The following is a 15,621-nucleotide window of genomic DNA, read 5'->3' as shown; positions in this document are numbered from 1 at the left end:
TGTCGTGTTCAATCAAGTGTCCACTTAGCTGTGACTGGGAGTAATTGTTCCCAAGTGGGCCACACACTGACCTGTTAATGTCTGCTTTGACCCTCTAACCTTGTCAGCACGTCTTGGGAAGGAGTTTAAATCATGTGGATCTCCTCCATGTCTTTACGCTACCGGGTCAAGTGGGCGTCGGCCCTGAAAGACCACTCTCTAGTAATTGTCCCAAGCAGCATGGGTCAGCTAGGGGTGTTCCCAAAGACTGGCCCTTAGTGGATGAGGTTCTGGGAGTGGTGTGACTTAATGGGTCAAGCCATTGATCCAATACAACACCAATGCCCCCCCCAACGCAGCGTCAGTAATACCTGGTCACTGGTTTGAATCTGGTGGAGTGAGGGTGGAGCCAGGGTGAGGTGAGCTGCAGTGGAGATCTATCTCACTCTCTTTATGGATGTGTGGGGTCTATAGTTCTTTTGAGAATATTGTTTCTTGTTTATGCATGGCTTATTTTGCCCTATGTCTTTCTCTCTCTCAGATTTCCTTCATTTTAATGAATTTGAATAGGTTACAAAAGTTCCTTATTGTTATTCAGGGTGTAATATAACATGGCAACACAGCACAGATTTAAGGCATCATGCATGCATTGATGCCCATGGAACTAAGGGCCACCTACTTCTCAATACGATAGACACAGAAGCCAAAGTTTTTGTTTTGTTTTATGATTATCAGGGGCACAGGGATGGCACTTCCACATCTGAACTAATCACCTCTCTCCTAATGAGACACCCTCAGCAGCAGCGAGTGATAGAATATGAGATTGTTGTAGAAATATATTTATGAATGATATTGTACTGTAAAAACATAAAGGTTCTATAGCAACATATTGTAGCTTGTGAATGCACATACACTTCTGAAAGAAGTTTAGCTGGTGGGGGTGAGAAATATCTCTTGATTAATAGTTATAATCTAAAAATACCCCCAAAAATATTTTCAGACAATGCCATATTTGCTCACGTATAATATCTAGATAGACGTGTTATAGCTGTATTGATACAGAGCTATTGTTTAGATCTACTAAGACTCAGAGACTGAAGTTTGGACTGTGTGCTCCAAACCACTTCTGGACCTTTTCCTTCCAGCCCCCAGGAAAATATCTGAAAAATGTCAGAGTGAGCCCATGTGACAATACAGCAGGAAAATGTCTGTGGAAAACGAGCGGGTGGGTCGATGACGTTTAACATGTGACCAATGCTGTACTGGAAGATAACACATATCACAGGATGAAAAAGAGTTTGGAAAACGCTGAAGAAGACGTCTACTTGGATTGACAAAACAAATTCTCCTAGACGTTTTGTTGAGTTCCCATGGGTCCATCAGGGTTATCAAGACAAACAACAACGGCATCATGCAAAAAACATGTAACGTGTCTTTTGTGTTCAACTTTAAGTTATCGCATGTGTATCAGGTGACCCATACTTATTTCTATTTTGACCATATCTGTCATCATCACCTGCCGCGTGCTAATTTCTCACCCTACTCATACTTTTCAACAAGGACAGACAGCTTCAGAAACCTGTCTAGTTTGTGTATGACCTCGCAAATGAGTGGCAATTAACACACATGCTGCAAAGTGGCTCATAGTAGACTATCTTCAGAAACTGACACAGTTTGTAACTTGAGTGAAAAGGTGGACGATTACAACCACATGTTCATAGTGTGATCTGAGAGTTCAGCAGCTGGCAGCAGACAACCACAAATCGAGACAGCTTTATTGTAGGAGGTGAACATTTTTAACTTTATGTTGGCATCTTAGCTTGCTGTACATCTTGAAGTGTTTGATTGTTTAGTCTTTTTTATGGACAGATTACACTATAAAACATTACCACTTGTGCACTAGTCCAACCAAGACCCAAGATCAAAGCTATCTTCTATTTACCCCCATGCTGTTTTAACATCCCTATTGTGAGACCGCACACAATTCTCTTCTGTATATTCTTAAGTACTTTCGAAAGCTTCAGTGTTATGTAGGAGACATGGCAGCAAGTTCAACTGAAGACCCTGAGTGCCCTCTGTTGTTGATCCCAAAGTGAGGGGACTTAGCTCCTTTTGGGGCATGGAGATACAATAGTGTGGCCATAAATCCATTGGGGGGAACTGTCTTGTGGGATCAACATATTTTTGGGAGTAATGACAGGCATGCAAGCGAGTAATCAGAAGGGTCTTATCTGGGGCTGATGGTTGGCCCAGGAATGTGGACAGGCTGTGGAAACAACGACTGCAGTAAAGGAGTTAGTGGAATTCCACACTGGTGAATTATGAGGAGTTGGGACGTTGGGGCTGTGGTTTGTTGTGTCTGGTTGGACAGCTAGACCGCTACGCACACAAATAGAGTTATAGATTCGGTTTTTGACACGCTTACTCATGGAGCGGGACCAATTAGCCGGGAGCTGGATTGCTTTGCAGTGCTGCCGGACCACATGAAACAACAAAGTCGCACACACATAAATCACGGGGCAACAAGCCACACATGCGGCCATGACATCTGTGACAGGGACAGCACCAGAAGCCATCCATTCTGCTGCCTTATTTGCATGATCTGAATCGTATGTGGAAGTCATTAGCATCTTTCCACTTGTTAATCTGGCTCCAGATGAATACTTTTGAGCTTAACACCAGGTTTTTGAATAAGCAAAACGTCCAGCTTGTTTCAGATGTTTTTGTTATGGTGCCAGCCATTCATCATCAATGCAAAAAACCTGTGTAATATTATTCTAAGGTGGCGACCATTGAAGGGTCCGTTCACCACTATGACCTTGAATTCATTCTCCAGAGCAATCATACATCTCCGATTTTATATCATGCAATGACGTGACTGTGTAGCCTTTTTATGGTGCTGAAATGTCTTAGCACATCTTATTTATATCATGTGCATGCTTGCAATGTTACATCAGTAGTGTGTCTAATAGGACAATTAATTATTTTCTTGCATATTTTAATTTGTCCTATTTGGAAACTTAAATTGTACAAAACTATTCAGTAGTTACCCCTGCCAAGCATATAATGTTTACCCCAATCTGTTTGTTTGTTGGTTTGTTTGTAAGCAAAGATTAAACAATATCAACCCAACCGATTTTAACACAATTTGGTGGAAGGATGTGGTATGGGTCACAATAGAACACATGCATTTTTGAAGTGGATATCAATGCGATTGTTTTTCCTTGGCGCAGGAATCAGCTCCATTGAGTGCTAGTCTGGTATTTCATATTTAATTGTTTTAAGACATTTCTCCCTCTATACTTTACATTTATTATGACTTACATCACATACAGCCATTTGAAATGAATGTGTTTTAAGTGGGCTCTCACAGGTAACCAAAGGGAAACTGTTTTAAAGTCAAACTGAGCCAAGCTACTGTGATTCAACCTCTGTTGCTCATCTGCATGTTCAGATATGAAAGTTAGATATGCATGTAGGCCAGGGCGCGCCAGCAGGAATCAGTGTGTCATACGCATCATGTACTTGTGGCTGACGAGGATCACGTTCACGTTTGACAGTACTCTGAATCATTTCTGTACATGTGGGCTCAATGGACATGGGAAGGGGCTTTCCCCACCTTTTCACTTCCTGTATATAATCGTTGTATCTTTCCCGTCTTTCTCACCTCTCTCTCTCTCTCTCTCTCTCTTTGTTTGTATCCTCTCTGAAACCCTCTGTGGTCGTGCCCTCAAGACTGGAAGCTGAATTCTGATTGGTGGAATGGAGTGCCAATCAGTCTAGCACCAGTGATCAGGGTATGTGGCAAGCTTCCTACTTACCCTTCTCTTATTTCATACAGCAATGTGTGTGCTGTCAGTCTGTGAAATGACTCCAAAGCACTGGTGGATTTGATTATTAGGCTTATTTGTATAGGTCCATAACTAGTTTGAGGCAGAGCCCAGCAGATTTATTCTGAGCTTTTCATTGGCTTCATCTTTCAGCTGAGAATGAGCCTGAATGATAAAGACACAAATAGTAGAGTCGCACTGAATCTTTGGGGGAAAATGAGTAATTTCACTCACTGATGTTGCAACTATTTTGGATAAATATAACTCCACCACTGTATTTTTTTATAAACTGCTTCCAGGCCCCAGTTGTTGCTGACAAGTCAGATTTGTGTCATTGATTTGAAAAGGACTGGGGCTGCTCATGTAAAAGGCACTTATCCCAGTTTAAAATCAGTAGGTCCAGTAAGGACTAAATCACAACCCCTGGTACCGCTGGTCCTGATTCTAAGCTTTTAAATTAATTAGTTTTAAACAAGATTATTATTATACTTAATTCTACAGCTCTGGTTTGAAATTGATGAAATGATTTGAGAAATATTAACCACTATGTTATTAGTACATAATACATACTTGTTACATTTTTAGGCAACAGTTGTAATTCCAAGCATTGAAATGCTTTCACCTCTTGACAAAGTTCATTTCAATTAAATTTTCTTTGTATATCACAACAAATATCTCAGGGCACTTTACATAATAGGGTTGAGACCTTAGAAAATTATAGAGAAACCCAACAGTTCCCCCAACAAGCAGCATTGGTGACTGTGGAGACAATAAACTCAATTGTAACTTGAAGAAACGTTTAACAGAACCAGAATCCGTATCTTCCTCGACCAGTTGGAGTGAATGGAATCAATCAATTTAACACATTTTGTAAAAACAAAAACATTGGTTGAAGCCTCTCAAACGTGATCAGAGTGTCTTGGGTAATGGACCACTGATTGCACAAAATGTGGCATTTTAAGACCTCTCCTGGGGCGCTAGAATATTGTGTTTGAATTTCTCTGCCATTTGCTGATATTTTATCGATATTAAGTTGAAAAAATCATCTTGACTTGCAGCCTGACAAGGTCAAAGTTCAAAATGAGGTTAGGTGTTTTTTTTTTTTTTATTATTAATGCAAAAATGTTTGGTTCACCAAAGTAGTTTTCAGGTTAAACTCAAAGGTAATTTGGCTTTTTCCGTTACCGTATTATGTGTCATTTATGTAAATACTAAATATTAATCCAATAAGTTCTACCATCCATAACATATATATACTACTACTACTACTACTACTACTACTAATAATAAAATAATATTATCAACATTTGACCTCTGATAACAATGCATTTTACCCATTGGCTGAATGCGGCTCTGTCAGCTGCTTTGTGTTCATGGTTCCCCTTTTTTTTTTTTTTTTTAATATCTTTGGCGTACTGTAGTCTCTCTGTCCCTCTGCTCACCTCTGTCTGCCCATGGAGCCCTGATTGGCTGAACAGTTTCTGCACTATAGTCTGGCTGCTCGCCAGCCATGCTGCCGGTGGCGGCCGTGCCCCCTGATCAGAAGAGAATGTGACATTTGTGCAGAGGTAATGGAATATGCGTGCAATTAAATCTCTGACTGTGAAGAGGAGTCTATCTCCTCCCCGCTCCCGCCATCTCCTGCCATTCCCAGCAGCAGGGGGGGTCAGGCATGATGATGAAACCATCCCAGCAGGCCCATCGCTGCCCCCTCTTTCCCAATCTCCACGTCAGGTTGTGTTTTTTAATTTTCCTGCCCTAGCCCTGCCTCCATCTGGCAATTAATTACAGAAAATGTCCATTAAATAGTGTATACGAATTAACATTCAGTTATAAAAATTACATGAGATTAATGAATTCAGTTGCAGAAGACAGTTGTTATTGTGTAGTGAGTGTTGTCGGGCAGTTAGATAATCTTTTTTAATAGGGGCAGAGGTAGAACACAAGACGAAGAAGAAGAGAGGAGGAAAGCGAGGTAGAGGGCAGATTCATGCACGGATGAGAGGAGGGTCGTATCTCGCTGCTGCCCTGCCACAATTCTTAACGCCTCATTTGTGGGCTTTGTGGCCAATGGCTTGAGTCTGTGAACTGTTGCCATAAAAGGCAGATTTTTCCTGTCTGCTGATGGGGCACTTGCTTATGGGTTAATACCAGACCCCCTCACTAGGCAGACTCATATCTAATGGATATGTGTATCCCCATTAGGATAGCTCATAAACATAAAACTCTCTGCTGCCATTTTATTTGGTGAAGCATGGTTGCAAGAGGACAGAGCCGCGCCACACAAGCACTTCCCTTGAACTCGTGTAGGAGTAGTTCCTATCTGTGTTCCTTGTCCACACTGGGTGGACAGAGTTGCAGGATATCCAGATCAAGGTTTGGCTGAATCCTCCCTGTGTGGTTCACACCCTGTGTGTGTGTGTGTGTGTGTGTGTGTGTGGCTGTGTGTGTGTCTGTGTGTGTGTCTGTGTGTGTGTCAGTGTGTGTCAGTGTGTGTGTTGCTAAATGGCATAGTCGGAGTGCTCTTCAGTTCAGCCACTGGACCTAATATTCAACATGAATATTGAAATGGAATTGTATGTTCCAGTTCATTTAAACAATGAAAGATCACAATTTATTTTCCACATGCTGCCGCCAAATGTCTGAACCCAGCTTTAATGTGACACTTTTTGTCACGTTTGACTCTGTATTTTCACATTCAGCTTCCCTGGTAATGTGTTTTGTCATAATGAATTATTAATGCCACCCTGAGTTGAAGGAAGCGACTCAGAAAATAAGAGGGTCACTCTGTTTCTGCCTTTTTCTGTAGCCAAGGGTTAATTTGAACCAACAATCGAATGAGCCTCCCTGTTTCCTCGCTGCACTGTGCTGCACAGTGGGACGTAATGAAAACTGCCGGGTCTTAACTTTATTGACTAACATCCTGCTAAACAAATACAGTGCATTTCCTCTTGGCTCTGTCTGTCTTCCTCTGCTGCAGATGGCTTTGTGGCGCTGTGTGATACAGTACATGAAAAAAGGGGCTTTGCTCGGGGAAAGAAAGGAAAAGAGGCTCACTCCATTAGTGTCATTCGAATGGTGAATTAGATCAGTCTGACAGATAGATGCGGAAAATTGTTTTAATTGTATAATTATCTGTGGTTAGCCACTTGTGCGGAAAAGCGCTGTGATGTGGGTGAAGGCCAGGGAAGAGCACATTTTGGCCTTTATGTGTCTATTTTGTCTTTTCACAGGAAATGAACAACAATCGAGGGTCCCGAGGATAAAACATAAACACAGCCAAACATGCAGACACTCACACCCCCCCCGGGCAGGTTAGGATGTGCTCAACGAGATGTTGCCTTTAAAGTAATGTGTCTGGCCAGAGAGCCTTCTCCTCAGGCAAAGAGGAGGGCGCCTATAACCATCTGATGGAGATAGCACAGCTTTACACAAATGTAAGAGAGAGAGAGAGAGAGAGAGAGAGAGAGAGAGAGAGAGAGAGAGAGAGAGAGAGAAGCCCGGTACATAATTAACTCACTCAGTCACATTTAGCAGATTTTTAATAAGATGTAAATACCAGACTAGGGACAGAAGTCTTTGGCTTTATATCTGTCATTTGGTCTTGGCTGTTTTTATTATTTCACAAAACATTCCCTTGAATGAGTTTATATGAAGTACCACTGCAAATTTGACTAGAACTAACTAACTTGTGTTAGTTTTTATTTTTATTTTTTTTAAGGCATAATATTTAACTGCCAGACTTATTTATCTTTATTTGTCTTCCTTTCTTCATCCCCTGAGATTATTGTTTTTATAGTTTTGAATAACAGTCCCCTCACATTGCATCCTTTGCTCAGAGAATGTCATCATGTTTTAAGCAGCAAACTGCAAAGAATTAAACGCTGCTGCAGCGGTTTTGTGTTTGGATTAAACAGTTTCAGGCCTGGGCCATTCCCATCTGCACCAAAGATGACTAATATTTTGTGATGAGGAATTTTGTTGATTCAATTGGCAATTTTATAGAATATGTGTCACCCTCTTCAGTATCATGAATTACATAAGAAATATAATGAAATGAAAATTTGACAATTTTTGTGAAGGACAAAAATGACATCAGTATAAAGACATAACAAATACACGTAGGAATGAATAAGTAAATGAAGGAATACATAAATAAATGTAGGAATAAATAAATGAATAGATGTAGGAATAAATAAATGAATGTATAAATAAATAAATATATGAAATACAGAAATAAACTGATATAGAAATATAGGAACAAATAAATGTGTGAAATAGATAAATAATTTATAAATGTAGCAATACATAAATATCCTTTATTCATCAAAACTGTTTTGATGGATTTATTGATGTATTTGTATGTATGTCAATTTTTGAGCTGTGGGCCTGGATGTTCCTACACATAAAGGCAAAGTTGAAACAGGACATTTACAACACTTAATGCATAAAGTGTAGGTGCAACTGTATAAATTCCCCATCACAAAGCGGTGGTTTCTGTGTCTGGTTTAGACTTTTATCAATAACATTTTGTTATATAATACTCAGGTGGGTTTGTCATCACAACAAGCACGCCGTAATCAAGATATTCACATGCTGAGCCTGTCTGATGAGAGTCTTGCAACACAAAGCAATTTATGGACTGAGAGCTTGTCGTGTCTCAGTTGTTGGCTCCGTCATGCTCTGTTGTTCAGCTGCATCTCCTGCGATAATGCTCCGGGGATTAGCAGGTAACAAGGCAGCAGCACTCCTCAGAGGATGTCGCGCGTGGCTTTGAAGGTCTCACACAATAGTCAACTCAAGTGCACCAACAAATGGGGAATTCCCAGCAACGCAGGGAGCCTCCTCCTGGATAATATGGTAATGAAAGGTGACAGGAAGGACTCCGGGTCTGGAATGAAGCCGGGGCAGCTGGTCTGAGCGGGAGAATAGGAAGCGGCGTGCACCGGGGCTAAAGTGCAGCAAGAAGCAAATTAAAGCTCATATCTGCCATCTCACTTGCCTCCCTGCACTTTCCTGTTTGGACTTGAAGGTGATTGGGAGCCAAGGCGGTGACAGTTGACGGAAACTACGCGGAGGAGAGAGTATTTATTTACAGTGAGATGCTGCGATGCTTGTTCAGGATGCGGTTTCACGCAGGATGTGCCCCCCCCCTCCACACAGGCAAGCACGCACGCGCACACACGCGCACACAAACACACACACACACACACACACACACACACACACACACACACACACACACACACACACACACACACACACAAACACACACACACACACACACACAGACGCACACACACCTACCTCCTCCTACTCTCATCTGTCTCATATCCAACCTCACACTACAATCCCCAGGTCTGATCAAGAATGGGAATTGGGTTATTGGGGCGGAGGGGTGCATGGCGGTGGCCAGGCAGCCTGTATTGTGTAAGAGGTTGGGTTTGGACACAGGCAGCAGGAGAGAGCTCACTCAGCATGCCTTCCTGCCTGGCCCAGGAGGTGGTACCAAAGTCAACACAGGTCACTGAGGAACAGGAGTGTGGAGCATTACGATTGCATTGTGCAAGTTAAGATTGTCTCTAGGTGTTGCATTAAAAAAGGCAACAGCCTGTATGTGCATTATATGGATTTGTGTTTGAAGAAGAGAAAATTAGAGGTGTTTTGCGTACATGCAATTCAGAGTGTGTGTTTTAAGGCAGTCCAAAATTGTGTATGTGTGTCTGTATACCCTGCCAGGAATCCCACCTTGTAAAGCAGGGATTAGGGGGGAGCTGAAGGTGTGTAAATCCTAATAATTACACTGTACTCTGTGGTTGCAGTACAATTACCTTTGTTGTCACCCTACAATACAGCATAGCTATTACAATCAGGATGATCATTTTAAAGATGCAAGAGTGTGCAAAATAATTTCATACTTCCCAGGAGGAAATACCCAGAACAATTGACTTTATTAGTCAGATAAAAATTGAACATGTAGCGGCCACATGCTCTCACCTGGCCCAGTCCAGCCGTGCCTGGCCTACTTTCGTCTGGCGAGATATTGAGTGCAAAGCATGTGAGTGTGCTGAGAAGGTGAGACCGGTGTGATCTCTGCCCACTAGCTGTCATGTCGGCATTAATCCGCCCAAAGTTTCAAAGGCAGGTTTTATGGCTTGCCTTACGGCCTCATCTATGTGGACAGCGGCATCTAAACTCTGGAGAACCTGCCACATAAAACGCACATCTGTTAAAGCCCAAATTGTAAAACTGCCCCCACGTGTCCAGGCAGCGTTGAGTTAATAATACACTCAAAGTGCAGCTTTTAACACTCCCCCACAGCAGCAACAACACTGATTGTCTCATAGTCACTTCTTTTGATCAGTTCTTATATCTTTTTTGTTTTTGTATCGTTGTATTTTTATGTCTTTTTCAAAGTGTTTGACCTTCAAACACAGTGGGTACACCGTTTCCTCTGGATTAGAGGGTGTTGACCAGAAACCATCAATGTGGTGTCAAATAATTTTGACTTTATATAAAGAGACAATGCTTTGTGTTGCTGTTACTTAAAAAGGGTCTCTAACTTTAAAAGGTGAGAATGCTAATTGTTCCAATAGGCTAGCTGTGTGGACAATATTGTTGTTGGTTGTTTTATATGGTTAGATATTAACTGTTTGAAAAAAGATTGAGTTTATAGCAGTACTATGGGATAAGCACATGTAAACCACATCATTATGAACAGGGTTTCCTGTAAATAAAATATATTTAATAACTTCACACTCTAGTATCACCTGTTTTACTACTGTTGCCTTATTTTGGACATTACACCAATGATTTGATGATGAATAGTTTTTAACTCTGATAAATTCTTGAGCCTCAGTATGAATTGTATTCACATTTTGAGCTGCTGAAAGGTTTGGGTGCATGTGCAATATTTATATTGGAGTAAAAAGACACATCTTCAGTGCTAATAAGCCCCTCAGAGCAGATTTCCAGTCGAAAGCCAAACTAATATTTTTCACAAACGAGTGAATTTAGCCAGCGCTAAGAAAGTGAAATAAATTCCAGATTGTTCTCTTAAGTATTTTCACCGGGTCAGATGGTTTAGCTCCAACACTTGATACTACTGAAGGCATAGAGGGAACTGTAGTAAAGCACCTGCAACATCTTTATTCTTCCTCTTCTCTCTGCTCATGCTGTCTGTAATTGATAATGACAACACCGCCTGAATCTGGAAAGGTTTGTTATTTACGGTGATAGACAAAGCTCTGTGTGTGTGTAAGCTGGGCCTGAGCCTAATTGATGTTTTGGAAGATGAGCTCAATTGGATGAGTCATTAGGCCTATTACCAGAGTTTTATTAAATGCCCCTGCCCCAAAAAAAGGAAAAAAAAAATCCATCGTGGGATATTTTCTTCCTGCAGGAGAATAACAGGAGGCTGGATTGGTAAAAGGCAGATAATGTATGTGAGAGATTGATCAGTGAGTAGCGACCCCATTATCTCCTGAGATGTTAATTACACTGTGCTCGGCTTGCATGTCAAAAGCCAGATAATTGAAGAAGGTAAAAGATGTGCCACACGTTATTTATGCTTTCACTTGGAGCTGCTCCGAGATTGCCTCTCTTTCTTCTGTTCTTTTTTTTATTCCTCCTCTTTCTTCTCTCTCTTTTTTGTCTGCAGTGCATTTATGTTGGGTAATATTACAGTTGTCAGAGCTCATCATTTTGCTCAGATATTGTTCACAATCAGTACTGTGGCCTGTGTGTGCGCGTGTTTGTCAGACCCACACAGGAATCTTGTCCTGTTTCTGTATTCACGGCCACAGCCTCCTAAGGCCTTTAATGGTCTTAGTCTCAGATGTTGTGTTTGACAAATACTTTTTCAGACTTCTTCAAGATCTCTCTGTTGTGTTGCTCTGATACCGCAAATTATTTATAGCTTGGTTTTACTTTGAAATTGAACAGGTTTTTATCAGCATCTGTAAATGTATGCTTGCTGACACACTGAGTGCATTCAGGCTCCTTATAGATCTCTAATTGAGGAAAAGTGTAGCTCCTTAAATGTATCTTTATGTCATTTATTTACTGCATTAGGGTAAAGTTAGGGTAAATACAAACTCCTATTAGCTGATGAAAAGTCTTGACTGGTGATAACAGTAATGTGTTACAGTATAATGCACACAAGCATTGAAGAGAAAAAATAACGACAATGTCAACATTTATGGGAGACTCTTTACTTTTCTCCCGTGCTAAAGTTACAGTATGTGTCCACAGTGCTGCTCTAAAATACACACTTAGGTGAAAGGGGCCCCAAAAGCAACAGACAACCTTCAAACCCCTGTTCTTTCCTTTCCTTTCTTTTTGTTTTTCAACAGTGTCTGAGCTGTAGTTCCCCCACCTGTGCAGCTCGGCGCCTGTAAACTTCCTATTGACGGTGTATAAAACACAGGGGACATGTTGTTCTTAAGAAGAAAAAATATCTTGTTTGTCATTTCGCAGGCTTACAGAGATATCGTCAAAGCTGTGGTTTCCTGTGGAGAACTGTGGTGTCTCTGTGTGCTGCAATTTACAAGTGCACGTGAACACAGTCTGCACAAATACACACTCGCGCACACACGCACATGCACGCCGAACACACACACACGCACACACTCACACACATACGCACACGCACTTGCACATGCACACACACGGCTCTCTTCTCCTTTCTGTGTTGTCATCCTACCGTGGGGTGTAGCCTGGTGGGAGTGGCCAGACTGTGGTCATCGCACCTCTCAGCAGTGACGGACAGCCCCTACACCCATGATTTAGTGCATCACCTGGTGGACACAGCTTAGAATGAGCACAGTATGATGGGAAGCCATACTCACAACACCGGGCTTTTTAGTGAGGTGACATTACCACTGTGCATGGCTTCAGACAGGGACTTTTTGTTTGGTTTACTTTCACTCATTTGTATATTTTCTCTTTCTCTCTGTCAAACGTTAGATACATTGCAGCTCAGAGACACTAACACTTTACCAAAGGCCCAGTTTGAAAATAAATAGAAAAACCCTTATGTAACAGTGGATGAGAAAATAGACAAATGTCTAGAGGGGGGTGGGGCTGGGGGGGGGGGGGGGGGGGTTATCAAAGAGGTTTAAGTTTGAAGTGGTAAAGGGCAAAAGAACACAAGAGTTTAAAGCCCTGAAGCGCAGCTGGCTGGTAGTACAGGTTCATCTCTGCACTGACATCAGATTCCCCTCCCTTTCTATTTTTTCCTTTTCTTCATCTGACCAATATCTCAAAGCCATTAGCATCTTTCCACTTTTTTCATCTGCCTTGCCAGCAGGTCACAAGGCTCCATAAGGCAGACAATGAACCTCATTAGATTGAAAGTTTTTTATGGTGTTAAGTTTGAAGTGTTTTTTTCTCATTTCGGCCACTTTTTGATGCCAGAGAAAGACCTCTGCTCACTCAGATGCCAGCCAGCAGTATTTTTTCTCTGGCAATGCAGCCTTATCTGTGCTCAAGGTCTGTACTTTAATGGGCTTTATTGATCTAAACAACATCAGGGGTTGCGGTGATGTTATTAAGGCAGAGATAACTTCTGTGTAATTCCACTCCAACAATATATTAGCCTTTTATTGGTCTAAATAACTTTGCCTTTTAGACAGTAATGCACCAGTAAGTCACAGCAGCTCTTCATGTCGGCAGGATCTTAATAAAGCATTTCCTCTAGACATCCTGCTGCGGAGAGAGTGAAAAACGACAGGTTAAAAGGCATGCTGGGAAGTTTCCATGCCATCACTGTAAATTACCTCTTTTGAATACATAAATAACGCTGGAAGGGTAGCTGTGAACGGGAAGGGGTGTGGGAGATTGGTGAAAGTTTGCACAAACATGTGCCCGGGTGCTTTCCCTGTGTAACACATGGAGGTGCTGGGAGGAGGAACACTGCACGTTCCATAAAAAGACAAACTGGAATTTATACAACATTATGTAGGTAGTTTAGAAAATCTATTTTGTGCTGTGAGAAGAATTGATGCACATTTTAGATCTGATAACTTGTGATTGGCATTTGTCTAACTGTCTTTGCCTCTTTAGAGCTTAAATGACTCTAACACACAACATGATTAAAATACAAAAATCAATGGAGTAAGTGTAACATGAATATGGTCTAACATTAGTAGAATGAGCTGATAAACATAATAAAGCACAGTTAATATAATATATTTGGTGTTTAATGGGCAAAATGACCATATTGATACGTACATACTGTATGGTGTAATGATTTTATGCATAACACAAAATGGCTTTATTAGCTATGTAAACTGTAGCAATAGATGAAAAGGATTATAAGTCAATCATCCATCTGATTCATCCAGACAAAACAAAATAATAAATGTGTTAGTTTAGAAAATAAGGATTAAGCCTCAGCTCTAACTTGTGTGTGTAATGTAATTGTAATCTAACAATATAGTCAAATTACTAATAGTTTTTAGATCTGTTGTTTATTGTTTGCTCAGTATTGTTATTGATTTAATGTACATGGTGCACTGTGTCTACAAAGTTCCTAATGGACAGTTGCAATAACTCTTTCCACTCAAGGGCAGCATACATCTAATATTTATATGAAATAACGAAGCCATTTATCTGCGAGTGTATTTTCCGGGGGTGGGGGGCAGGGCTTCATAATATGCAGCTATTTAAAGCCTCGGTTTTGGTAATGAATTATTTTGTCATCTCGACTGTGATGAGATTCATCTTTAATAACCGTAACAATTATTTTATTAAAAAGAGAAGCCATGCATTATGGCTATCTTGCCGAGGTCTCAAGCTGGAAGGAATTCTCATTAAGAGCATTATATTACCCCGGTGCGCTTTCAGCTGGATGTCCCGCTGAAATTACATTAGGTGTCAACAATGTTTGTGTGAGAAGTAAGCAGTCATATTTACAGAGGCTAAAGCATTTTCATTTGCTGCCTGACACTGGCAGATGTATTAAAAAAGATACTAATGCTCCGTATCTGATTAAGTCACTTGGAGAGAAACTCCTCCAAAGTGTTGACTTTTAATATGAGGGGTGCACTGCTGTGTCATCAATGCAGACATAAATCTTTATTCAGAGATGAGAAACTTTTGATTGCCCGAGATGATTACGTGATTTATGTAGTTGGAACACAGGGCTCTTATCGCAGCTCACTTAGCTCCTTTGCAAACTCTGAGCATCAGGTTGTTTGTGTCATGATTGATTTATCTGTGTCTTTTCATCTATATCCTGTGTTTCTTCTGATGGCTAGCGTGGTGTGCAACATTGTGTTTTGCTAATGGTTTCGTACCCAGGGTTGCCGCTAATGACATGGTTGTAATTGTTTGTCAGTGTGATAATGTGTGATTTCCTATTTCCATGTGAAGTTGGACATTTGATGAAGGAGGGATCTTGTCAGGAAGACAAAGTGCCGTCATTTGTCACCAGCTAAATGAGCTTCTCTGCCGACATCCTCTCAGATTTCATTGACAATATTATATTCACACATCCCCTCTTTTTCTTTGTGCTTTTGCCATGATTTCCACATTATATAGTGCTTTGTTTAAAAGGCAAGAAGAAACCGTGAAACAAACAATGAGATAAATGTTTGGTAAAATCACTGTACTGACAAATAGAAATCTGTCAACTGTATTTTACAGAAAGACAGAAGTGAAATTACAGAGTGTGGTAATGTTTTATTCTTGGTGTTTGGTAGGAGTCATCACTTCCCTAATTTTAACATTTTAAACTATTTCATCATCTCAACAGGAAAGACTCAACGTGTCACTGTAAACACGTAGTTACTGGTTTTCAGAGACATTT

General features: G+C 40.9%; 1 protein-coding gene across 5 annotated transcripts in view; it reads left to right on the top strand.

Moving 5' to 3' along the window:
* The window catches only part of foxp1b (forkhead box P1b), a 150,915-nt gene that overhangs the window by 15,920 nt on the left and 119,374 nt on the right, over positions 1–15,621 (top strand). The window contains exon 3 of one of the 5 annotated variants that reach the window (XM_061069374.1): positions 3,715–3,776. The exons of the other annotated variants lie outside the window; for them this stretch is intronic. The gene's annotated coding sequence lies outside the window, so the exon portion shown is untranslated. The remainder of the gene's footprint in view (positions 1–3,714; positions 3,777–15,621) is intronic. 5 annotated transcript variants of the gene reach the window in all.

Source organism: Limanda limanda, chromosome 4 (genome assembly GCF_963576545.1).
Source record: "Limanda limanda chromosome 4, fLimLim1.1, whole genome shotgun sequence".
Classification (NCBI taxonomy): Eukaryota; Metazoa; Chordata; class Actinopteri; order Pleuronectiformes; family Pleuronectidae; genus Limanda; species Limanda limanda.
This window is presented reverse-complemented; position numbering and strand designations above follow the sequence as displayed.